An 8,854-nucleotide genomic window follows, 5' to 3' on the forward strand; every position below is an offset into this window, starting at 1 on the left:
GAGAGGGATAGAATCCCAAGCAGACTCTATGCTGAGTGTGAAGCCTGATGTGGGCCTCAGCCTCAAAACCCTGAGATCGTGACCTGAGCTGAAATCGTAAGTCGGACACTTAACTGACTGAACCACCCAGGCGCCCCATGTTATTTTATTTTTAAGACAGTTTTATTGAGGTATGATTGACATCCAGTAAACTATACAAATTGAATGTGTGCAATCTGATAAGCTTTGACATATGTATCTCTGAAATCATCGCTATAATCAAGATAATGAACATTTCCATCATCCTCAAAAGTTCCTTGTGTCCCTTTGCAATCTCTCCTTCCCTTCTATCTTGTCCCTGCCTCCCTAGGGAAAAATTGAGCTACTCTCTGTCAGTACATCTGAGCTTGCATTTTCTACAATTTTATGCAAATGAAATTGTATATTATGTACTCATAGTTGTCTGGCTTCTTTCACTCAGTGTAATTATTTTGTCATTCACCCAGGTTGCATGTATCATTCGTTCATAAGCCATAGTTTGTTTATCCATTCACTCATTATGGATATATGTATTGTTTCCAGGTTTTAGCTATTAAAAATAAAGCTGCTATGAGCATTCACATACTTGTGTTTGGCAACATGCTTTCATTTCTCTGGGTACATTTCTAGGAGTGGAATGGCTGGGTCATATGGAAGGTATAAGTCTACTGTTTTAAGACCCTGATGGTTTTCCAAAGTGAACATTCTAGTTGTGCCACATGCTTGCTAAAACTTGGTAAGGTCAGTCTTTTTAACTTTACCTATTCTCATGTATTTTTAGAGGCGTCTCACTGGATTTTAATTTGCATTTCTAATAGTGATTTTGAGGATCTTTATTTGTTAGTTATATATATATCTACTTTGGTAAAGTGTCTGTTCAAAAGTTTTGTCTGTTTTTTCAATCATATACTTTGTTTTTTGATTACTGAGTTATTTATATGCACCAAGCCCATTATATACACAAGTCCATTATCAGATACAGGATCTGCAAAAATTTTCCCTAGTTTGTGACTTGTCTTTTCAATATCTTAGTGTCTTACAGAAAAAAGCTCTTAATTTTGATAAGTACAATTTATAAATCTTTCTCCCTCTGAATCATGCTCTTGGTGTCATGTCAAGGAAGTCTTTGCTTAACCCAAGTGTTGGCATACTGAAGTACCATATGCTGGGTTGTAAATAATACACATTTATTTTTCATAATTCTAGAAGCTGTAAAGTCCAAAATCAAGGTGACAGCAGATTTGGTTCCTGGTGAGGGCCCTCTTCCTGGCTTGCAGACTAGGTTTGTTTGTTTGTTTTTGTTTTTGCTATGCCCTCACATGGGGGAAAGAGAAGGGATGCAAGCTTTATGGTGTTTTTTCTTATAAGAGCACTGATCCCATCATGAGGGTCCTACTCTCATGATCTCATCTGATCCTAATTATCTCCCAAAGGCCCCTTCTCCAAGCACCATCACACTAGAGGTAGTACTTTAACATGAATTTGGGAGTGGAACACAATCATTCGGTCCATCAGTCACAATGATTTTTTTCTCCGTTTTCTTCTAGAGTTTTTACAGGTTAAGGTTTATAGTTAGGTCTATGACTCATATTGAATGGATTGTTGCTATATATGGCATGAGAGATAGGTTGAAATTAATTTTTAAAAATATTCAGATATCCAATTTTTTTTTTTTTAGGATTTTATCTATTTATTCACGAGAGACACAGAGAGGGAGGCAGAGACATAGGCAGGAAAAGCAGGCACCTCACAGGGAACCCTATGTGGGACTTGATCCCAGGACCCAGAGATCATGCCTTGAGCCAAAGGCTCTGAATATTGCTCTGAAGATTTCTTATAACCACTGAGCCACCCAGGTGTCCCTAGATATCCAATGTTCTAGCATGTTTTGTTAAAAGGAATTCTTTCTCTGCTGATTTGTCTTTGCATCTTTGTCAGTTGTCCTGTATGAGTGGATCTGTTTCTGCCCTCTCAATTGTTTCATTTCTCTATTTTTTGGTCTTCACGCCAATACCACAGTGTCTTGATTTCTGTAGCTGTAGAAAAAGACTGGACATCATGTAGTATTACTTCTCAAACCTTGTTCTTTTTCAAAATTGTTTTAGAAAGAGCTTGTCAATTTCTACCAACAAACTTGCTGGGATTTTGACTGGGATTGTGTTGTATCTGTAAATGAATTTGAGGAGAATTGACATCTTAAGTATATTGAGTATTCTGACCCACAAATATATCTTTTTCATTTATATAGTTCTTTAATTTCTCACAATGACGTTTTATTGTTTTCAATAAATAGTTCCTTTCTATGTATTGTCATATTTATCTCTAAGTATTTCATAAATTTTGATTTTATTGTAAGTGATTTTTATTATAATTTCTGATTGCTTATTGTTAATATTCTAAAAATACGATTCATTTTGTATATATTGATCTTGTACCCTGCAACCTTGCTGAATTCACATGTTAATTCTAGTAGCTTTTTAAAATTTAAGATTCCTCAGGTTTTCTACATAGATGATCATATCATCAAGAGAATAAAGAGAGTTTTGCTTCTTTTCTAATCTGGATGCCTTCTATTTCTTTTCCTTGCTTTGTTACACTGGCTGGAACCAGAAGTGTAATAACATATACATATAATAGAAGTGTGAAAATAAATGTCTCACTCTTGATCTTAGGGAGAAGACACCTGACCTTTCACCATAGAATAAGATATTTACTGTAAGTTTTTTATAATCGTCCCCTTATCCGGCTGAGGAAGTTTTCTTCTATTCCTACTGTGCTAAGAGTTTCTTTCAGGAAATGGCAGTTGGACTTCATCAATTGTTTTTATTTTCCATTTATTGAGATGATCATATGATGTTTCATTTGTAATTTCTTAACTTGGTAAATTCCATTGGTTTATTTTCTTGATTTTTCCAGAAAATTAGTTTTGCATTCCTGAGAGAAATTCTACATCATGATATATTATTCTTTTTTTCCATATTTTTTCATATTTTTGCTAAAAGTCTATTGAAAATTTTTGTGTCCATGGTTATGAAGGATATTGCTCTGAAGATTTCTTATAACATTTTTGTCTGGTTTTCTTGTAACATCAGCAAAACATGGCCTCACAGTGACTTGAAAAGTATTCCCTCTTCTTCAATTTTCTGGAAGAGTTTATGTAGAATTGATAATATTTCTTCCTTAAGTCTTTAGTAGAATTGGCCAGTGAGGTGATCAAAGCCTGCTACCCCCCCTTCTCCTTTGTGAGAAGATTTTTAACCACAAATTCAATTTTTAAAAATAGATATAAGGCTATTTAGATTACCTATTTCATCTTGAGTAAACTTTGGTAGTTTGTGTTTTTCAACACAAATATTTTGTCTATATTGACAAACTCGTTGACATAGCATTGTTCACAATATTCTGCTATTATGCTGTTAATATTTTTAAAATTTAAGTAATATCATCTCTTTCATTCCTGAATTTGGTAATTTATAATTTTCCTCTTTTTGTCCTGATCAGTCTATATTAAAATTTGTCAATTTTATTACCTCCTCAAAGAAACTACTTTTGGTTTCATTGATATTTTTCCATTATATTTCTGTTTTAGATTTCACTGATTTCTTCTCTGATCTTTGCTATTTCCTTTGTTCTGTCTACTTTGAGTTTGATTTTGGTTTGATCTTTAGTGTTATAAATTTCCCCCTAAGTACTGCTTTAGTACCATACCACAAATTTCTATGTGTTATGTTTTCATTTCATTCAACATTTTATTTTTTGAATCCTGGCTATAGAGAAATGTATTATTTAGATTCAAAATATTTGATGACTTTCTAGAAATCATTCTGTTATTAATTTTAAATTTAATTCCATTTTGATCAAATAATCTAGTTTGTATGACTTGAAACATTTTTAAATATATGGAGATTATTATAGGCCTGAAATATAGTTTATCTTGGAAAATGTTCCATGTATACTTGAAAGGAATGTATATTCTGCTGTGCTTGAGTGAAATTGTCTTTAAATGTCAAATTGCCTAATTATCTTATTTGAGTGTTCCATATCTTTACTGATTTCCTGTGTGCCTGTTCTCATCAACTATTTAGGGAGGAGTATTGATATCACTAACTATAGTTGCCATTTTTTGTATTTCTCCTTGTAGTTCCATTAATTTTTGCTTCATGTATTTTAAAACTCCTTTATTAGGTATATAACACTAGGATTGCCACAGCCTCTTTATCAATTAATACTTTCATTTACCATTATGACTTTCTTTATTCCTGGTTATATTCTTGGCTCTGAAATCTACTTTGTCTCATATTAATATAGCCATTCCAGCTTTCTTTTATTTATTGATTGATTTTTATTTTTTTAAGCTCTACACCCAACATGAAACTTGAACTCATGACCCTGAGATCAAGAGTCACACATTCCATCCACAGAGCCAGCCCAAAATTGAAAGACTGAAATGTAAGTTAAATAAAAAACAAGAACTAAAGTTATACTGCTTATAAGAAACATTTTAAATACAAAGATAGAAGTAGGTTAAAAATAAAAAGTAAAAAGATATACCACAGGAAAAGATATATATATACATATATATACACACATATGTACACACATATATACATATGTGTGTATATATATCTTTTATATTTAGATAATTTACATTTTCTAAAATCTTTTTTAAAAAGATAGCATTTATTTATTTGAGAGAGAGAGTGAGAGAGAGCATGAGTCGGGGGAAGGAGAGGGAGAAGCAGATTCCTCTGGTGAGGAGGGAGCCTGACACAGGGCTCCATCCCAGGACTCTGGGATCATATCTTGAGCCAAATGCAGATGCTTAACCCACTGAGTCACCCAGGTGCCCTAGATCATTTATGTTGAATGTGATTATCAACATGGGTGAGTTTGAGTGTATCATATCACTCTGTATTCTGTTTATCCCACCTGTTCTTTGTTTTTCTTGCTTTTAGATTAATTTATATTAGAATTAGTGTATGTGCTATAACTTAATTTTATCTCTTTTGTTATTAGCTTATAAGATATAATTTTTTGTTTTGCTATTTTACTGGTTGGTTTAAGATTTCACTTATCACAGTTTACCTTCCAGTGATATCATACAAATTCAAGTATTAGAACCTTATGATAATACACTTTCATTTTCCTCTTTTTGTCAATAATGTTCCTTATACATATGTTATAAATATACATTGGTATTACTTTATTATTTTATTTTTAAAAGATGATTACATTTTAAATAGATTTAAATAATAAAAGAACTCACTCCCTCTTTTTTAACTGTTTCCAATACTCTTCATTCCTTTGTGTAGATCCCTATTTCCATTTGGTATAACTTTCATTCTGTATGATGGAGTTCCTGTAACATTTCATTTAGTGTGAATCTGCTGGTAATCAAGTCTTTCAAATTTTGTTATCTATAAGTCTTTATCTTGCCTTTATTTTCATTTATTTATTTATTTAGAGCAGCAGGGGAGGGCCAGAGGGAGAGAGAGAATCCCAAGTAGACTCCCCAGTCAGTGCAGAGCCAAACCTCAGGCTTGATCCCATGACCTCAGGATTATGACCTGAGCCAAAATCAAGAGTTGGACACCCGACCAACTGAACCACCCTGGCACCTCTATTTTGCCCTTGTTTTTAAAATATACTTTCACTTGAAGTAGAAAGCATTATTTTGAAGGTGAAGAGAGGCACAATTAAAATGACAAGTCACATATATTAGACACTTACTATATGTCACCCTCTGAATTAAGTATTATTATTATTTGCATTGTACACATTTGGAGACTGAAGCTCAGAGACATTAGGTAAGTTATTCAATGTCATATGCCTGTCAAGTGGAAGAGTGACGTTATTCATGTGACTTTAGAATTTCTAATATTAACCTTAATATTCCACTGTCTATCAAGAAAAATAGAAGACATGTGGGTACACACTCCTGGAAATGCCTCATGCTTGTATTTCTGAGAAAAGATCAAGTCATTTAAGAGTCATTCCAGATTCTTTCCAGGACAATAGTCTCAACAGGAAACTCCCGGAGCCCTGTGAATCTGAACAACTCCCCAGAGACAAACTTATAGAGAGTATGATCAACAAAGCTCCACAACACAGCTGGTTGGTTAAGTCCAGCCCAAAGTAATTCCTAGAGCCTGGGAAATGGTCTATAAAACCAGCTATTCAGGGATTTGGGATGGGGACTTACAATGTATAAAGGAGCCTTTCCCACATATCCTCAGGGACATGGCCAAACCAGTTAGTGGGATGGGGAGCAGATCAGGGTTTTAGTCCTGTCTTTATTACTTTTTCTGGTGGTGTGAACTTGAGAAATAAGCTTACTGCAACTCAGTCCCCTCTCTATAATATGACAATAGTAGTAAGATGGTAATAATAATAATTTTAGTCCACTCTTTTGGGTTTTCCTGGAGAATCTGGGAGATACAGAGTGAACATACTTGAGAATCCTCTAAATCATTCTCTTATTAGTCATCTTTCCAAGAAGCCTTTCTGACTGCCCCTTTACTCATACCTCTTCAGCTAGAAGTGTCTTTCTTTCAACTTTCAGAGCCATTTTGCATACCCTCTGAAGTCATGTAGCTCTATCTTGTGTTTCAGTTATTTATATCTAAAAAGTATATTTTATACTTTCTTTTTTTTAGATTTATTTATTCATTTTAGAGAGAGAGAGAGATATTGAGAGAGAGAGAGAGAGAGAGAGAGAGAGAGCACAAGTGGGAGGGGCAAGGAATGGAGAGAGAATCCCAAGAAGACCTGAGCTAAGGATGGAACTGGACTTGGCTTTATCTCAGGACACTGGGATCATGACATGAGCTGAAATCAAGAGTCAGATGCTTAACGAACTGCACCACCCAGTCACCCCTGAATTTATACTTTTTACTATACATATAGCTTCTTGAGTAAAATACTTATAACTGTATTATTGCTGTATCCCCTGGTGACTTGTACAGCGCTTCACATATTTAGGAGTGCTTCACACTCCTAAATAGATTTAAATAATCTATTTAAATCTAAACACATGGTAAACATGTGTTTAATCAATAAAAGACTGTCAGAATGAATATTAGAAATAGTACTGGAATGGACATTTCAGAAAGACCCCATTGGATCCAGGTGAAGATGTCCACAAGAATGTCCCTGATGGGTTTATATTATTTTCATCCTCCTTGGTTTGAGGAATTTAAAAAATCGATTCATCTATATTAGTGTGTTTCACTAAGCCCTGGCTCAAAGCTGTATCTGAAATGTACTCCAGGTCCATGCTATGATGTTTAGAGAAAGGTCATGAATACCCTTAACCAACCTGGTCACAGCTCATATCTCTTTCCAAGAACAAAGACTGTGGGCTATAGGGATTTCTCTGTGGATGGTAGCATTTATCTTCATGTTAACATTCATGCCAGGTCTCACCAGAGAATAGGGCAGATGCCCCAACACATCATTCCTCTTCTGCTGTCTGGTTCAAGCCCTCACTATGTCACTGGGAAATTTGTGAGCATCTTTGAACTGGATTTCATTTTTCCAGACTTGCAATTTCCAATTTATACTCCACAATGCCCATCAGTGATTCTTATTGAACACAGATTGAGAAGTAATTTGGGTTCCTATACCCAATTCTGAAGTGTGGAGAAGGGGCTTCCCCCTATGCCACCAAGCAACTCAATTCAACTCAATTTTTTTTAAGAATTTTATTCATTTATTTGAGAGAGAAAGAAGAGGAGAGAGAGAGCATGAGCAGGAGGGGGGCAGGGGTGAAGCAGACTCCTTGCTGAGCAGGGAGCGCAAAATGAGGCTCAATCTCAGGACCCTGGGATCATGACCTGAGCCAAAGGCAGACACTTAATGGACTGAACCACCCTGGCACCCAATTCAACTCAATTTTGACAGAATATACCTATAAGACTGCACCTCTATCCTCACACTTCAGATGCCGATCACAAGTCCAGGTTGTCACCTGTGGTTATGTTCAACCAGCTATAGATTGGAGGTTCCAACAACCTCCTTCAGCCAAGGGTACCAATTACTAGTCTAGGTTTTTACTTATACTTCTGACCAATTGGCTATAAATCAAAAGTTCCCATGACTCCCTCCTCTGGTTTGATTAATTTGCTATAGGAGCTCAGAAGTCAGAGAAATAGTTTATTTACTAGGGTATCAGCTTATTATAAAACGTTGTAACTCAGGAACAACTGGATAGAAGAGATACATAGAACAAGATAGGGGGAAAGGGCATGAAATTCTCATGCCCTCTCTGAGCACACTGTTTTCTCCAAATCTCATCAACCTGGAAGTTTTCTAAATCCTTTTGGGTTCTTTATGAAGGCCTCATTACATAGACATGGTTGATTGAATTATTGGCCATTGACAATTGATTCAACATTAAGCCCCTATCTCCTCCCTGAGGTCAGGAGATGGGACCAAGTTCCAACCCTCTGGGGCAACTGGGTGGCTCAGTTGGTTGAATGAATGACTCTTGGCTTTGGCTCAGGTTGTGATCTCATGGGTCAGGGATTGAGCCTCACATGGGACCCCATGCTCAGCAGAGAGTCTGCTTGAGGATCCTCTCCCTCTGCCCCTTCCCCCTCATTCTCTCTCTCTCTCCAACAAATTTTAGTAAATAAATAAGTAAATAAATAAAATCTTTTTAAAAAGATTTATTTATCTATTAGAGAGAGAGAGAGAGAGCATGACCACAAGATGGGGGAGTCAGAGGGAAAAGCAGATCCCCACTGAGCAAGAACTCTGATCCAGGGCTTGATTCCAGGTCCCTGGAATCATGACCAAGGCTAAAGACAGATGCTTAACGAACTGAGTCACCCAA

This window comes from Nyctereutes procyonoides, unplaced genomic scaffold (genome assembly GCF_905146905.1).
Source record: "Nyctereutes procyonoides isolate TBG_1078 unplaced genomic scaffold, NYPRO_anot_genome, whole genome shotgun sequence".
NCBI classification, from domain to species: Eukaryota; Metazoa; Chordata; class Mammalia; order Carnivora; family Canidae; genus Nyctereutes; species Nyctereutes procyonoides.